At 32.0% G+C, this 19,722-nt stretch overlaps 1 protein-coding gene across 2 annotated transcripts in view; it reads left to right on the top strand.

Moving 5' to 3' along the window:
* Positions 1-19,722, top strand: part of Ythdc1 (YTH domain containing 1) — a 125,201-nt gene that overhangs the window by 1,975 nt on the left and 103,504 nt on the right. The gene's annotated exons all lie outside the window — the stretch shown is intronic.

Here is a 19,722-nt window from a genome sequence, read left to right as displayed (position 1 = left end):
CAAAACTAATATATAAACTGCAGTCTCTCTAAAGACCGTCACTATAACAGAGATTTAAAAAGATCTTTCTTAGAATACAAATAGGTTTGTCAATGTCTGGCAACAATTCATGAACTTTTCACGCAAAGCATTTGACTCATTTCAGATGCAGCATTTTGAGAAGTGTTTCATTTCTCTTTTTCATACGTATGGCTGCATCATTCAGAAGAAAATGATGTTTTCATATTTAATTTCATTAGGCCTGTTGAAAAGTCTAGAATACTGAAACTTTTTTTCCCTCATCTGTTATAAGGAGAAATAATTTCAATGATATCCTGGAACTGGAATTATCCTAGGGTACATATTTGTCAACAGCATTGGTTATTTCATAAATGGTAATGAAAATATTGCATTTTCTATTCTCACTTTGGATATTCTAAATTGCACTAATGTATACAGCATCGAATTATGTCGATTTTAAGGTAAATTTAAGCAAGATCATTTCTTACGAGTTTCCAAACATCTTTTCAGAGATGGACTTTCTTCTTTCTAAAGTGAAATGTGTGCGAATGCAAATCATTTGAACTGATTATGGCATGACATATAATCATCACTTTTGGCATTTGTGGTTGGTTCATTATTTTATGGGGACAATTATTAAAGTGTTTTTAATGTGTTATTGAAAATAATTGTAATATATACATTTACAAAACTTTGAATTTAACAGAGATATAAAAGTGAAGCAGCAATTATGTTTCCACTTCTCAACTTTGTTTATATAAAGGAATAATAATAAGTTCAGCAGAGATTTATGCAGACTTTATTTCCAATGTTGTAATTGCTTATTGTAAGTTATTATTAATCTGAGGCAATATTTTTGATTGTATCAGCATCAAACTGAATGTTTCTGCACACCGGTAAAAGACAAGGATTCTTTTCCTGTAGCATAAACAGATCTCCAGCACTTTTTTTGGGGGGAAAAAAAAATCCTTCACAAGATCAATACAGATTTAATAAAAGAGATGTCAAGTATGTTAAGCCTAAATATTACTATATACACTTTAATTTATATGCTTCATGATGTTTAACTGATTAATATTATGATTTTCCTGCTAACTTTAATTTTTACTCATTTAATATGTTTCTTTAATTTACCGTATATACCCGTGCATAAGTCGACCCCCCACTTCAACATAAAAAATTCGTAGAAACTAAGGGTTTATCTTTGGATTATGGTAACTGGGCGATTTTTTGGCGACCAACTCTGCTACAGCAACCCTCTATTTTTTTTTTTTTTTTTCACCACCATTTTATCTTCACGAAGTAAAGACATGTTTCTTTTCTTTTTGTTTACTGAACACTTTTTCCAACAATCTACTAGCCGAATTACACTTATGCTAGAAATTTTATGTAACAAAACTGCTTAATCATGACAAATATTAACTGCAAATAGCACATACACATAAACCATTTACACGTCGACTTATTTTTACTTAAAAAAAATCCCAAAATTGCACAAAAATGGCATTGCACACACTCTTAACTTTATCCATCTACACTGCTATTTTCTCATAAATTACAAAAGATGCAAAAAAATTCTGTGAATCTTTAAACTCTGTAAAAAGCACATGTATGAAATTACCTGATCGCGAAAAAGTATATACCCTTTCCAAGGATGAACATTTCCACGTATAAAATAAATAAAATATCCAAAAACTTTTACCTCTAAATTATTATAAACGTCACCAACAAATTTACAACGCAAACATTAAAAATGGTTGCAAATACTTAGTGTCAAATATTTAAATTATTTCCATACACGTTTACTTCAACTGAAACGTATACCAAATTCCTACAAACATAAAATTCACAAAATAACTATCATTTAATTAAAATATCACTAAACCATGTACATGTTGACTTATTTTTACTTAAAAAAAATCCCAGAATTGCACAAAAATGGCATTGCATACACTCTTCACTATATCCATGTACACTGCTTTTTTCTCATAAATTAGAAAAATTTCACGAAAATGCTAGAAAATACTCAACGTATACTACTCAAACGTATTCCAAAATACTACAAACATATAACTCACAAAATCACGATCATTAAATTAAAAAAACACTACTTAAAATATAAATAAGCACACACATTAAATTAATAAAAATTAGATTACAAGCCTAATTACTTTAAACTAAATCATTGCTAATAACAATTTTCCAATAATACCATATTAATTTATTTACTCCTTGCATTTAGAGCAATGCATAAAAATAATATCCTCAAATGATTAAAAATACTAACTTACCTAATCTTCAGAATCTTCATTACGTGCCACGCACACTTCCACACAATGAAGCTTAATACAAAATAATATAGTACTACAGTTTTCCAAATTCCCCCCTTTTTCCGATTAAAGAACTGTAATTCGTCCATTAATGTCACATGACATATCTCATGATCTCTCATTTCTCTCACACAAAATAATGCGTAATCGGAACTGAGTACTTCTCACATTATTACCAAAGTCCTAGGTAGTAACCTTCATTGCCTTCAAAATGTCGCCAAACTACCAGTTACCATATTCCAAAGATCAGCCAAAATAAGAAACCTGCGTATAAGTCGACCCCCACTTCCGAAATCGATCGAGGAACTTCGAAATTTTTTTTTAAGTACTACATTTATTCAGAATCATCTGAGAAGAAAAAGTAAATATACGATAAAAAATACCTTTGTAAATAAACAAAATCAAAATCCTTCAACGTCCGATTCATGGTCAGATTCGCCAAACATTTCATAGAACTCTTCTGTCGTCATTGGCTCGTCATCATACATATTTTCAGTCTCGAACTCTGCATTGTTACAATCACTACTAGAGGCTTCGTCGTCATTTTCACTTTCAAAACCAGCATCATCTTCCGTGCCATCTAGTTCGTTGCTAATACAACATTTTAAAAATGATTTTATAATCATTTCAGAGGGTATTTCGTTCCAAGCATCTTTAACCCACTGAGTTAAAAGAAATATTCAAAACTGATCAGTTATTGCATGGACTATTTTTGTAAATTTTGACGTGTGCGCCTGTTAACAAAAGTATTTCATGAATGAACAATAACTATTATAAAGACTTATACGTACTAAAAAGTATCTGCATTTCTCTTTTCTTGGCAAAACTTTTTTATTGCTCTATATTGATTGGTTGTTCGGGGGCCGAAAAATTCTTTGGTTTAATCGAAACTTACTCTAGTTAAAGTATGAAACTCTGTGATTAGTTCGTCACATAATTTAAGTCATGAAATTACTTCATGTAAGTGACTTATTTGATAAGTCGTCCAATTTGAGTGCGAGAAGAAAACAACTGCATTATATAAAGAAATTTTTGAACTTCCGATTATTTAAATTTTTTATGGCCCCGCGTATAAGTCGACCCCCCACTTTGAAGTCTTTTTTTTGTCCAAAATATCTCAACTTATACGCGGGTATATAAGGTATATGCTTTTTATGTCATGGTTAATCTGCTTAATTTACTTCTACATGCTAAATATCTTATAACTTGACTGTACATCATTAAAATCATGGCTTCCATATGCTAAATATCCTGCAACCTAACTATACACCGCTAAAATCATGGCTGATTAGCCGTTTGCAAGTAAATACTCACCGCCGCCAACGGTTCCTTTGCGGAAGAAAAAGTGTTTGCTTTATAAACACTCTAGTTGGACCAATGATCATGTAGTTAAATATAACCAAGTGTCTGCAGTTTGATCTTGGATTTAGTGTAATGTAATAGAATGCACAGATAATTAGCATGGATTGTTTTGCTAATTTTGTATGCATAAATTAAATATCTTATTTTATCATAGAAAAACTGGTACTTACGTATTAACGCAACCAGGCCAAAATTCGCATAAATCGCCAAATTTGGCGACTCTACTTACGGCAACCTTACGTGTTATACGTAGTTTTTCGTAAAGAAGTTATTTTTCTTACTGGTTAGATTGAATGCCCTGAAATAATTTTAACTATGGGTATTTGGGATCTGCCTGCGAGTGAAAAAGATGCTGTTGAATTTTTGCAGGGATATGGAATTATACCGAACGAAAATTCTCATAAAATGAAACTGTATTTTGGAAAGCAAATCTTCTGGAAATGTAACGTCGAAGAGTGCAATCAACATTTGGGTGTGAGAACCGGAAATTGGTTTGAAGGTAGCCAAATTTCATTTGTGACAGTGGTGCGCTTCATTTATTGTTGGTGTAAAGAGTTAACCTCAATTAAATTTTGTGCAGAAGAGATGGGAATTGCTGACAAAACTGTTATAGATTGGAATAATTACATGCGGGAGATATGTGCCCTTGAAATGGATGAAAAAGAAAGAAAGCAAATAGGCGGCGAAGGACTTATTGTGAAAATAGACGAAAGTTTATTTGTAAAAAGAAAAGATAACACTGGGCATGTACTACCACAGCAATGGGTTTTCGGCGGAATTTGCCGAGGAAAGAAAGAGACTTTTTTGGTTACTGTACCTAACAGAAGTGCCGTTACCCTCATGGAAAAAATTTGCGAAAATATCAAGGAAGGAAGCATCATTTATTCGGATTGATGGAAATTATTCAATACAAGTGAGTTCAAAAATGCTCAATCAGTGCTAAAAGCAATAGCCAAAAGATTTCCGCCGAAAAAATAATTCTGCAACTTATTCAAATTCGAAACCGGAAGGGTTTAATTGCTATTTTATATTTTAAAACAAAATAATATAAAAAAAATGTATTAAAAATTATCTGTAATTAATAAATGTACATTTTCTTTCTATTCATACTTTTTTACTCAAACTTACAAATCGCGCCAACCTGGTTGCAATAATATGTAAGTACCGAAAAACTTTCCGAAGGTTATTTTTCAAAACTACTGGATCATGCTTGTTTTACTATAATTAATGACTTTCTTCTTTGCATACATGGTATCTATAAATTAGTTGGGCAAAAAGAATGATTTATTTGAATATAATTTGCAGGCCAAAAAATTAAATTACATATTGTTGTAAGCTAGAGAAATAGTCCAAGTTTAAATTTGTCGCAAATGTTCGATGCGACTTCGTTTTGTTTCTTTACAAATGTCCTGTCAGTAAATCATTTCTTGCTACAGCTTTGTTATCATGTTTTTGTCACACAAATTAATTGCACTGCAGATTCTGGATTTTAGGTCAGGAATGGATGCAGGAAGTGGCAGAGTGTACACTTGATCCTTTACAAAACCCAATACATTGAAATTCATTAGTGTTAGATCTATCTGGTGAGCACAGTAATCATTGAATGACACCTCTACGACCAATTTAAAATGGTACCTCAGAATTGGGGTAAGATTTAACGTTGGCGTAGTGACAAGGTGCGCCATCGTGTTTAAAAATTAAACTACCTGTCATTTTTTCTTTGATGATTGGTATATGGAAAATCTCAGTACTTTGGGATTATGTTGTCAACCTGTAAATGCTCACGAAAATGCGCAAAAACACATGAAATTTATCAAATAATAATAAAAAGTGTAATAATATCGGGTAAAAAGAATCAAAACAAAGTAAAAAACCTGTATTTTTTTATATAACTACACATTGCATTATGTAAAAAAAAGTTAACTATATATATTATTATAAATTATTTTAGCAGCCAAAAATCCATGATAGCTTTTCAAGCACAAACAGACAAGTCATTATCCTTATGCACTCTCCACCACATAAATTCGTTTAAATACAAATCCAAGTGTTTTCGGGTATATCCGCTGTGTTTCTTGTTTCACACATTAACACACATTTTCTTAGAAGAAATAATTCCATACTCTAGAAAATATCCCACTGCACTCTCTTTGGTGCTAGGCAAATCCCAAATTTGAATCATTTTGCAGTGGAATGAAAAAAAGCAGTATAGTATATTTCAACACACTAAAGAAAACTAACTTGTGTAGTCAAGGATTAAATAGGTATTGGCACAGAAGCTACCTTTTGGCGATAATATCAGGTCGTTCCAAAGTACAAAAATGGTTGATGGGGTAAAAGTACAGCAAAATCTGTTGCTTGTCCAGGTGACGGTTTTTCCTATGAAGAAACATGGGCCATAAACATTCCAGGCACTCACTGCGCAAAACATGTTTACGCTTTGACTCTCCCTTTCATGTTGTGGGATGGCATGAAGGTTTTCCGAACCCCAAATTCTTGCATTATGTTTATTCACTTTACCACTAAGGTGAAAAGTTATTTCATCACTGAAAACCAATTGCAACAAGAAATCATCATCACTTTCCGTGCGCTTTCCATATCCATGCAAAATTCTTGTCGCTTTCTCAGATCTTTCGGAGATTGAAGCAAGTACAACATGTAGTGTTTGAACTTCAGATGTTTACACAGACAAAACTTGATTTTTGAATTCCCATCTCCAAACTAGCTTGTGATGTGGGTTTTGTGGGACTCTTCACAAATGTTTCTTTTATTACGTCAGCCATCTCTTCTGAAACTGCCAGTCAGCCTTGAGCCGATGAGCCACACACCCGGTTTTGGTAAGTCGATGATACCATGCCATAATGATACCATACCATTTGGGGCTATTTTCTTGTGTTCTAGAACAAAATTTCATCTTACTTGCTCAGCAGAATTTGTTTTAAGGAACCAAAGACAGCATTTTCCTTTTTCAGCACCTTTGTACATCTCCATTATTGTAATGCTGAACAACAATGAAAAGTGCGCTGAAAGGTAGTATCAGTTATGACACTTAATGCCATCTATGTATAAACTTAGGAACTATCACTACAAGTCTTGACTTTAAACTTGTTAATTTCATTTACTATTTTAGAAGTTATTAACTTACAAAATTGCTCAACTAGTTTATAGACAGCTTGTATAACAAAAGAGCTTTCTTTTCTCTCTTTTTGGTTTTATTTGAACCAAGTGTTATAATACTGGAGCTTTTATAACCCTTTGAGTGGCATGGCTTTTTGGATCTACTTATGAAGAAGTGTATTTAGACAGCATTAACTTTGTAAATTTGTATTCCTAAAGGCTAAATTTTCATTAACTTTTAATTTACTAAAGTAATCTTTTGATTAGTGAGGGAAATAAGGAAAAAAAGTAGAAATATATTTAGCCAAAATAACAAGGCAAAGAATTGGACAAACTCAGTATCCATGTACACATCGACCTATTTTCACTTAAGAAACATCAGAGAGTTGCACATTGCGCACTCCCCTGACTTTGTCCATGTAAGCATTGATTTATGTTCACTTAAAAAGTCAAAGGGCCAACAAAAAATATGTAATATCAATAAAAAAATTTAAATCAAACAATGAAATAACATAAAAAGAGAAATTCATCTTAGTGCTACACAAAGGAAATATCCACTATTTAAAATTTCCCTGTCTTCAGTCAAACAGAATTCCTTAACAGCATCCAAAAACTTCCTAATGGCTACTAAGTAAACCTTCATTTACAAACAGCTTTACTATCTTTCTTGGCCAACAGAGCATAAAGACCACAATGAAATAATTTATTGCAGATTATTTTAATTCTTACATTCTCAAAAAAAAGGGGGGGGAGGAGTCTTGACTGTTATTCAATGCCCTCCTCTGAATCCATCATAAAAGCTATTTTGGCATGCTTTTATGATATCCTCTGGCCATAGCAGCTCTTTTTCTCTTTTCATTTGACATTTAAATGACATTTTGACAAATTAAACATTTCACTTTTAAATGAACAATCACTGCATCATAATTGTTTAACAGAGCAAGAAAGACACAAACTTTATCTCATACCCATCGAATATGATGTAAGTACAGTCCAAAGTCGTTAATCCGGACTCGTCGGGACTTCGGCGATTCCGGATTATCGATTTTTCCGGATTATAGATCATCAGTTTAAATCTCGTAAGATGGCATGCAGAAATTCTAAAATTAAAAATATGAAACCGTAATTCATGAAATAAAGAACAATTAGGATTTAAAGGGTATCAAAATTTACAAAAAAAAAAGCTTAATATTTATTTGTTTACTTTATTAAACATTTCTTTCAATGTAAGTTGTTTAAGTTGCTTCGTTTTATGTGATAATACTTTCTCTTTAATTCTATAAACAGACATAATTTCTTGTTCATTTACAAAGTTCCGCTGTTCAAGTCCCGTAATTGCTGTGCCGAGAATACCGACTAACTTGTGAATCGAAATTTTTTCGTTTTCACTAACCTCTCTGTCACCTTCTTCATGTCTTTATCCATTTTTTGCTGCAATTCCACTTTTTGTTTGATGGACATCGAAACATACTTTCGTTTTGTAGATCCTTTGGGAGCTCCAACATCGGAAATTCTATTTGACATAATCGAAAGTTCAAGTTTAGTTTTACAAAATTGCTCTTACAGTCTGCAAAAAATAATAAACCGGATCCAATTCGAAGATTAAGGAACAACGCAATCATCAACATTAACTGAAATAGATAATTAGATAATTTTAGCTTATACCGTCTGTTATACATAAAACGGGCACGCGAAAACTTATTCTGCACTTACGCACACGCATATGCGCAGTCATAAAGGTCTTACGCGCACGCGTAAACGCCTATGCGCATGTGTCAACGCGGCGCATGCGCAGAAAGTTTTTAGCTTTGAGGTCCGGATTATAGATCATTCCAAATTATGGGTGTCCGAATTAACGACTTTTGACTGTATTTTAATTTTGGAATTGTAATTCGAGCATCTGAGTAACTTGGCCCAGTTGCTTTAGTCTTTTTTGCAGAATTACTGTAAAATTTATACTGTTTCTTAAGAAAACTGTCCAGTTCATTAAAACATTTTGTGCTTTATACGCAGTGAAATGAAACGCCTGCAATTTCAACAAATGGTTACTACAGTACATAGTCCGAGATTCAGACTTCTTGGTACTTTGACGATTCCAGATTTGGGATTTTTTGGATATTAGATCATCAGTTTAAATCTAGTAAGACGACGTGTAGAATAAAATTAAAAATATGAAATATTGATTTATAAAATAATGAAGTATTTATGACCGTAACGGAACGAAAATTTACAGAAGGGAAAAAAGGCTCAATATTTGTTTGCTTTAATAAACATATCTTTCAATTTAAGTTTTTTTTTAATATTTTCTCTAATTCTATAGACAGACATAATTTCATCTAATGGATTTATGATCCATGGTGGTATTTTTATCATCAGAATATCTTCAAATCTGATTTTGAAGTCATCATGCAGAGCAATTAAATGTCGAACGTATGTCTGAATATCAAGGCATTCTACCTGTGACAAGTTTGAAAACTGGAAAAATTCGCGCCGACTAATATTTTGCTTCCTAAATTTCAATTTTCCAAGCAAAGCTGAAATTACACCCTTTGTTTTTATTAAATTGAGGCTGTCCCCTTGTAATTATAAGTTCATGTCATTAAATTTTGTGAACAAATCTGTCAAATACCCCATGTCTGCTTTCAAATTGATCAAGTTTTCATTTAAATCTGGATCTTTGCTTTCCAGAAACTCTAAAACTGATTCAAAAAGTGAGTAAAATCTTGTTAAACATGCATCTTTCGACAACCAGTGTACTTTATATAAGAGCGATCGTTGGAAGTTTTCATCACTTTCATCGCACAGTTGTGCAAATAAACATGTATTCAATGCATTACTTCTTGTTTTATTAACTGCATTAATCACAAATTGAAGCGATTGGTGCAATCTATCGCTCAAAGTTTCGCTACTAGGTGTTGTCGGTGGATGACACAGTGAATTGCAGTTACCTCTGGTATAATTCTTTTAAGATGGCTTATAAACCCATGATATCGCCATGGCAGGATCTCCATCTGTTGCCACCGAAATAACTTTTGTGAAAGGAATAGATTTTTCCTTAAAAAAATCACTCAGGGCATTAAATATTGATTCACCTTTAGTGTTCGTCTCCAAAGTTTTTGCGAATAGTAGCTCTTCATGAATTTCTTCGTCCATAACAAATCGAACATATGCCAATAATAATGCTTCATTACCAAGTAAAGTTGTTTCGTCCATTTGAATAGAAAAATTAGTTGTTTGCAGATAATTATACAAGAAACTTTCAATATCAGAGCTCATTTCATCAATACGTCTTTGTACAGTGTTGTTACTCAAAGAAATTCTTTTGAGAATGTCAAATGGAGATTTATACTGAACAGTTTTTAAAACCTCTTCAACCGCGGGTAAAATAAACTTCTCCAAAGGTGTGCAGTTTTCCAGATTTTGCTATAAATAATGAGATATTGTAAGATGCCCGCCCGCAAGCCATCATTGTTATTTTCATATGCTGAAGCGAACATACTGTGCATGGTGGGTCTCTTTTCATATTTTTCCTTCAATGCTTGAAAATAATATTTCAAATCTTTACCTATTTTATCAGGATGACACCTTAAATGATCTTCGAGCTTCATTGGTTTCATATAGTCATTGCTCAAAACTTTGTTGCATAAAAGGCATATGGGCAACCGCTTGTCTGCCTTTGATGGAAGAAAACCAAATTTTAAATAATCAATTCTATACTGTTGATATTTCTTCTTAGATTCAGCCATGTTTCGTATCAGTTACCTACCTATAAATAAAAAAAATAAAAAAAAAAAAAAAAAACTTTGTTTTAGTAATCATAAGGCAGTCTTACTTAACAAGATATGGCTATTTTAACGGAATAGGATTACCTAATTAATTATTGCAGTGAAATAAACAAAGTACCGACGGCAAACTGATTCTAATTATTAAAAGCAATAAATCGCTTCATAAAAATCTATTATGGATCTTAATCCATAATAGATTCATAAATATATTTTGATATATTTCTGTAAAATTTGTTAGAAAATACTTTTAAATAATATTTTGATATCAAAACCCCGCGATTTTAATTATTTATTTATTACTTTGATGCATGTTATGGGTACGTAAAGACGTGTACAATTTATGAAAATATATATATAAGTCATTTAGCATTAGAAACCTGAAATATTTACAGTCATGCAGGTCAGTCGTAATATATATCTCCTTTAGTAAACCACCACACAGTCGCTTAAAAAAAATTACTAATAAAGTAGGGACAAAAAATTCAATCTTTCTCGGTTTTCTGTTCTTTTATGGAAGTATCTAATAATGGCTCTGTTCAGTATATAATTTTTAATATGTACCTACCACACGCAAACATTACAAATATACTCTAAAGCATTTAACTGATAGGGATATGATAATTTATTCCTAAACCTGAGAAGGCGGTATAAGTTGGATGACTGTCAGTTGAAGGATTTATATATAGTGTAATTACTCAATTGTATATATTGTAAAAAGCTAATTGTCTTCAGACATATACTGTTACTAAAAAAATGGGCCTATTTCCTGCCTTTAGACTGTCTATTAGCTCTTGGACAGCGAAAATGCCTTTTTCCTTTCTTAAATTCTTAATCATTGCGACACGACAATTAGCCAGAAATTAATTAATTTCCATTCACTAGTATTTTCAAAAAAATCTTAACAGACGGTCTCTCTCAGATAAGAACTCCACAAAATACATCCCTCAAGAATTCCAAGTCCCACCCACTACCATAAATTACTTCACCCAAGTCTTACCGACTGATATTATTCAAAGCCCCTACTGCCGCTAAGAATTTTCGGACACCCTACACTTCTGACTCAGACACGAAGAGAACACTTTGCCAACTCCCCCACTAGAAAGAATGTAAGTTACTTAATACCTTTCTGGCCTTTATATCTTCATGTGCATTCACTGATCTTGTTTATATTATTTTCTATATTATTTTTGTATTGTTTTTGTGTTTTCTTTGATTTATTTTTACAGGGTTTGCATTGTTTATCTTTTTTGTAATCTTCTATGTTTATTTCGACTTTACTTTGGGTTCGATTTCATGGTGACGGTTTCCAATGTTTGATTTCTACAGGTGATGTAGTACTCAAATACATAAAGATGATAGTGTCGGGGACGGTTACTCGAGTTTTACAGGATTTCTCTACGGTAATTGCTTTTTGCTCCAAATTGGATTGACTGGAATGCTTCATGAGAATGGGTTCTTTGAGTAGCAACTATTCGCGGAAATTTTTGGCTTGACTGGAATTGCCGGTTTGGCTTTAACTTATAACTCGAGTGAAGACGAAACACTTTCATATTTACGTATTTTTATCAATTATTGTTCATTGAACGGGAGTTGGTTTGTTCCCCTTGAAAAGTCAACTAATTTCCGATCAATGACAATAATTACATGTTTTGATTTTTCCTTTTGCAATTGATATATTATTCTTCGTGATGATTTAACTCCAGTCCTCGTTAAAACATTATTAACATTTTGCTTTCAAATTACTTCAAAACATCTTTCAAAATATAACTTACCAGTATGGATGCACACTTTTAAAATAATTCTACTTTAATTAAACTTAGGAGATAATATAATCAATTAATCAATACTGTTTAGGAAATAAATTATTATTAACTAACTTTGCAGCAATTGCGCAAGTGATAATAACTTGTATTCGCACTAAATGGATTTAAGTTCATACAACATTTGATATGCTAAATAGCAGCTTTTAGCACTATTTATCTCTTTCCTAATGTACCCACTTTATATATTATCTCCATCCTTTTTAAGTTTTAAAGTTCTTATACAAAAACTTTACTGTATTGAAGGTTAGCAGCCTCCTTACTTTTATATCTTGCTAGTTTAACTCATATTGAAATCACTAAATGTCATTCCACTAGATGACAAACTTGAAAATTTAACGCCATGCCTGCTACAGGTAAACCCAAAAAACAATTTCTATGAAAAACATTTAACTGTATTTACATGATTACATGCGGTACTTGACATATTAAATATATAGGACAGACTAAAAACAATCTTAACTTTCGAATCAATAACCATAGAGCTCAAATCAAAAAATTCAACGCACAAAAAAATAGCATTAAAATAAGTACACCATCACAACTTAATACAGCAGAATTAGAACACTTTTAACACCATGACTTCAACTCTATTCAACTTCAGATACTAGATATAATACCCAATCACAAAACACGAATTTTTCAGGAATCTCTCTATATACTAAAACAACGTTCACTTTATCCATATGGACTTAACACTTATATACATAGTCATAGAGATACTTCTAAGAAGTCTATTTTCAGCCAATTTAAACTCTACAGCATCAAAACGCAGAGAGGAAAAAGAGGAAGCAAAATAAAAAATAATGTGAGATTTTTATCCACTTTGAATACACTTGCATTGAAAAAACAATTGAAATGTTTTTTTGACTCAGACTGCTTTTCCAAGAAACTTCTCAACTGGTTACACTCCTGTACTAATAAATTCCTTATCAAACTAAAAAAAATCATTCAAGAAAGCTACGACGACATACAAATCATTAAAGACATGATTCTTGATTTTAGTCTTTTCAGACTCTCTAATAGTCTCACTCAACGCAAAATTTATTTTAAAATCAATTTTCTGCATCCGCAGTTTGACAATATTCATTTCTCAAGAATCATCAGAGATTGTAAAGATTACTTCCCCGCAGTTGACACAATACCAATGATTGCATTTAAATATCAAAGGACCTTAAGCAACTTGCTTACTAACCACCATGAAATAGATGAAACTGCAGAATGACATTGTAAGACACCAATTTACAGCAATTACGTAGATTCTCATCACCAGCACATAATTACTGGCAACCTGAATATCATACAAAACCATCAACTAAAAACACTAATGAGTTATGGTAGAAAATTTAGACCAGTCAGAAACATGACTACAAATTACTGTTACAAGACTTTCGAAAACAACATCAACGAATTTAAAGTTAAAGCAAGCTATCAACTGAATTTACCCATAGATACCTTCTTAAAATGGAAAGCTAAAATTCTTCAACACATATCCACATAAATCAGTCACCTCAAATTTAAAAGTACACTGAATTGGTCGCAACTTACATCAGATATTAGTAAATTAAAACAGCTTTTTACTATTACAAAAATAGATAAAGCAACTAATAACTTTAGCATGATATGAAAACAATTCTACACTGAGATTATTCATAAAGAACTTCTCAATGCAACTACTTATCAATTAGCCAACCTTACAGAAACATCTATAATAAACAGGATTAACACTTTTCATAAGAAGCTCAATATTACTTTCAATGCAAACTACAACAGATTTACTAATCTTTATGCGATTCCCAAATTCCATAAAACACCATTAAAATTTAGATTTATAGCTAATGGAACTAATAATTACAAGAAAAATATAGACTATTATTTTTCAATTCAACTTAATAAAATCTGTAAATTTATTTTCAATGATTGTAACACTAATCATAACTATTGTTGGATCATTCATAATAACACTCCTGTCATTAATACCATTCATACCATTAACATCCAAAACATTAACTGCTATGATTTTGAAAACTTATATACCTCACTTCCTCTAGAAGAAATCTATACCAGTCTACTTGATCTACCAAAACTTTTCCCTAATATACTCAATATCCATGACTCTTGACAAATGGAAAACCTACCTAAAATGCACACTTTTTCATAACTACATCAAGTTTCAAAATCAACTTTTTAAACAAGTCAGAGGATTGCCAATGGGCTTACATTCCAGCACCTCGATCTGTAATATCTTTTTATTTGTCAAAGAATTTAACTTCCAAAAAAATCTACAACCACAAGAGTTAAATTACTACAAACACACCTACAGATATATTGATGACCTTATTACAATTAATAATTTTGGTAAAATTGAAAACTCCGACATTTATCCGAATTGTCTTAAACTTAATAAAACTAATAATTCACAAAATAGCATAGACTTTCTAGATCTTCAAATCATTAACTACAAAAAAATTTTACTTTTTGACAAAACAAGAAACTTCAATTTCAATATTAACAAATTAATAAATTGGAACTCCAACATATCCAAAAAAGTAATTAACAATACTATAATTAATCAAATACAACGAATTAAAACAATATGCACAGATACAATAGATTTACAACGCGAAATTTTGATCCTTATCAAAATTCTCAAAAATAATCTAATTCCCTTTCAATTTATCAACCATTGCCTTAAAAGAGTAGGCGTTAAATACTCACTCTAAATCATTTAACTGATAGGGATATGATAATTTATTCCTAAACCTGAGAAGGCGGTATAAGTTGGATGACTGTCAGTTGAAGGATTTGTATATAGTGTAATTACTCAATTGTATATATTGTAAAAAGCTAATTGTCTTCAGACATATACTGTTACTATACTGTTACTAAAAAAATGGGCCTATTTCCTGCCTTTAGACTGTCTATTAGCTCTTGGACAGCGAAAATGCCTTTTTCCTTTCTTAAATTCTTAATCATTGCGACACGACAATTAGCCAGAAATTAATTAATTTCCATTCACTAGTATTTTCAAAAAAAAATCTTAACAGACGGTCTCTCTCAGATAAGAACTCCACGAAATACATCCCTCAAGAATTCCAAGTCCCACCCACTACCATAAATTACTTCACCCAAGTCTTACCGACTGATATTATTCAGAGCCCCTACTGCCACTAAGAATTTTCGGACACCCTACACTTCTGAGTCAGACACGAAGAGAACACTTTGCCAACTCCCCCACTAGAAAGAATTAAGTTACTTAATACCTTTCTGGCCTTTATATCTTCATGTGCATTCACTGATCTTGTTTATATTATTTTTGTATTGTTTTTGTGTTTTCTTTGATTTGTTTTTACAGGGTTTGCATTGTTTATCTTTTTTGTAATCTTCTATGTTTATTTCAACTTTACTTTGAGTTCGATTTCATGGTGACGGTTTCCAATGTTTGATTTCTACAGGTGATGTAGTACTCAAATACATAAAGATGATAGTGTCGGGGACGGTTACTCGAGTTTTACAGGATTTCTCTACAGTAATTGATTTTTGCTCCAAATTGGATTGACTGGAATGCTTCATGAGAATGGGTTCTTTGAGTAGCAACTATTCGCGGAAATTTTTGGCTTGACTGGAATTGCCGGTTTGGCTTTAACTTATAAGTCGAGTGAAGACGAAACACTTTCATATTTACGTATTTTTATCAGTTATTGTTCATTGAACGGGAGTTGGTTTGTTCCCCTTGAAAAGTAAACTAATTTCCGATCAATGACAATAATTACATGTTTTGATTTTTCCTTTTGCAATTGATATATTATTCTTCGTGATGATTTAACTCCAGTCCCCGTTAAAACACTATTAACATTTTGCTTTCAAATTACTTCAAAACATCTTTCAAAATATAACTTACCAGTATGGATGCACACTTTTAAAATAATTCTACTTTAATTAAACTTAGGAGATAATGTAATCAATTAATCAATACTGTTTAGGAAATAAATTATTATTAACTAACTTTGCAGCAATTGCACAAGTGATAATAACTTGTATTCGCACTAAATGGATTTAAGTTCATACAATATTACAACATAAAAGTATATGCAGTTAAATACTGAAAATCCACCAACTCATGAAATCCACGTTGCCTCTCAAAATATAAACATTCAGTTTATAGGTTCTGGAAACCGCAACATTGAGTACGAAATATCAAAGAAAAAATACTTACCGAATAACAACGTCATAATTACCGAATAACAATGAGCCATAACCGAAATACCAAATTATTGACATCATGATAAAAGTTTTTTCCCCTCCAACCTGCATCGAGGTAAAAAAGCAGACGATTCACTCAACTCTTCTTTCAAGTTCACGATTCACATTGTTGTATTTGCTGAGCTTTGTTATTTCACGAGATTATTTAGTGCTGCCTTTTTTTTTTATCCGTATATTTTGTAGATAAATTAAGAATATTTTAAATTTCAGCCCTTTGTAATACATTTACAGATAAGAAACGCAGACTTCAGTGAATCGCCGCGATATCATATTTTAAGACCGTTAACCTTTTTGATCTAAAATACATGAATTTTGAAATAGAAACATTAAAATAGTTGAAATTAATAAAATTTAAGTTTTTTAAAATATGAATGTGTGTTTGTAGGTTTTATTGCACTGATATGGTTATTGCAAAATACTTTAAAGCATGAGAAACAACAAAAACCTGCATAAAATTAGAAAAAAATCAATAGAAAGAGGTTAAAATATTTATATCTTAGGCATTTAAAACATGGAACTTATTTGGTGTAGGTTGTTGTATGCTACATTAATGATGATCATCTTTAGATTCCTAGCTACTAATTTTTATTATCATATAGAACACTGCCAAGTGATCTTTTACTGCATTCTAAAAATCGGCTAAACTAGTTTGAATCAGACAAAATATTCAAAGGAATCTCAATGAAATTGTATTAGCTTTATGTCCTTGCTGTATCTTCCTTATCGAAATTTTTGAATGACAAAAACAAATGTATTACCTGAATTATGATCATGATGCATTGAGGAATAATTCTTTTTTGAAAGAAATACTTCAGTTTTATTTCTGTCAGTGCCAAGAAAGATGAAATGGAGATGTAGAAGAATTCGTTGAACTTTCGCTGTTTAACTAAGACGTGCCATGCACGTTGAGATGCTTTTGTCTCAAACCGCGCTCAAAAATGAAAATAACGTGGTGCACACGTTGCCTAATGAGATTGTTTATTTTTCGAGTTACAGCTCTATATTGCACTCGCAGACGCGAACCCACCAGTGGCCGAGCGGTAAAGTCGCTGAACACTAGTAGTTCAGTCCGAGGTTTGAATCCCGCAAACGGGCTGGTTGCATGCGCGTTTTCATTGTTTTCCCCATGTGTAACATGTATAAGAGCCAGTTTTCCATAGAAAGTCCTCCACGAAGGCATCCCACCCCCTAGGCAGATGGCCCTTGAGGCTTTGCCGTAATCACACACTTACACATATACTCACAGATGCGGAGCGGCGTAAATGAGACACTTTACCGTTTGTTATATTTTAGCGCACGGCACTGCAACCGTGAAGTTTAGTCGTAGTGCAAGTGGTTAATCTAAAATACCATATATAGATCACAGTTGTAGTACTATTGTAAATCTTCACCAGTGCTGTTATTACATTCAATTTATTTACTGTAAGTGCTCCTACTTGTGTGAGGAATTTTATAAATATCAGTTAAGAAATACTTAAGACTTACAAATTAAAATGTTTTATTTGAAAACCTTACTTTAACAGCAACTGTAATAATGAAAAAAAAAAAAAAAAAAAAAAAATAGGCTGCTATAGTGTCATTGATGATTGCACTGCCGAAAAAAATATGGAAAGTAGCATTTTAGAATATTGGAACTAATTTTTATTTAAAACATTAACATAGAATTTCAGTACATTTTCTCCTGTTTTCGTTTGACCTTTTGCCGCTTACATGATGTCTGTTGAAAAGCATTGTGAACTCCAACTTCACCTTAACCCCTTAACTGCCGCGGAAAACGTACGAGATTAATTTCCCAATGCCACTGTTTTTCACACAGGCGCGAAGTTATGCGATGTATTTAGGGGGAAAATAAATGCAAGTTTTACTCTCTAAAAACTGTTTACTTTTACAAAATAAAGAATAAAAGAAAAAAATGAATGCACAAAATTTAATGTTTTGAGTAAAAGTATAATGAAAATGATATTTTTATAATAAAAAAAAAACCCCTAAAATGGAGTTTCGATCAATTCATTTTTAGACCAGTAAAGTGTAATATCATATTTAAGTGTTATACCTTGTGAAATCAGTATGCCTAAAAAAACATATATTTCTTCTGAACTGGTTGAATGCCACGATTTTGTTCTTGATTTTTCGTTTGCAAGATGTTGGTTCATATACTCGTCTACAAAACAGTTAGTTTCAGTAGCAATATGAAGCACGAGCAGTTCATCAAAAAATAATTCAAAAAAGATAAATGTGTTTGAAACATCCGTTATATCCTTATTCCTGGAACTTGCTACAAAAAGTAAATGAAAACGGAGGACATAAAATTAAAAAAAAATGCTCTTTACTCAAACAACAGCAGCCAATACCGTGCAGTCATTACTTTCACAGCTTTAGACACACCCCTCTTTCCAATTTCTCCCTACATTTCTCTGAAATAGTATCCTCCTTCGCATACTTTGTCAAGGTCATTGTGGTGTTGCATTCCAAAGCGAATAATTTTACGAGTAGCAGCACAAAGCAAATGATAGTATTTTGGAAGGGTGTATATATACGCCTGTGGCAGTTAACGCATCGGCTGAGCAAGGCATATATATACGCACACAGCAGTTAAGGGGTTAAAAGGCAAAAGCTTGGCTATGCTTTTTACTATTAACCTATAAAGAAATTCTTGCATGAATAAAAGTTTGAATAATATGATAATAAAATATAAAATGTTTTTCTAATTATAGTTTTGTATGAATACTTGCTATTATTTCAAACTGAACTTTTATGCAGCTGGGAAGAAATTGTAGATTGCCATTTTGAGGTCTTTTAGAAGTCATATCCACTAATTCTAGTTAATCCGAGGCAAGGCAGTTTTTTTAATGTGTCGTAACAAAATGTTATACAAAACTTTTAATACATCCTTTCCTCCTTAGGCCACAAAAATTAATTTTTACTTAATTGCCACCATTCAGTCAAATATTCAGGTAGGAAGGCAAAACAGTTGGATTGAGCCTGATGCTTCCCACTCTACGATAAGTTGTAACATTTTAATTTCCATAGTGTAAGCCTTATTTA

The sequence above is a fragment of the Stegodyphus dumicola genome, chromosome 2 (genome assembly GCF_044657685.1).
Source record: "Stegodyphus dumicola isolate Sdum_Otavi_A_Nest chromosome 2, ASM4465768v1".
In the NCBI taxonomy this organism is placed as follows: domain Eukaryota; kingdom Metazoa; phylum Arthropoda; class Arachnida; order Araneae; family Eresidae; genus Stegodyphus; species Stegodyphus dumicola.
The sequence above is the reverse complement of the archived record's forward strand: the minus strand, read 5'-3'. Positions and strand labels throughout refer to the sequence as shown.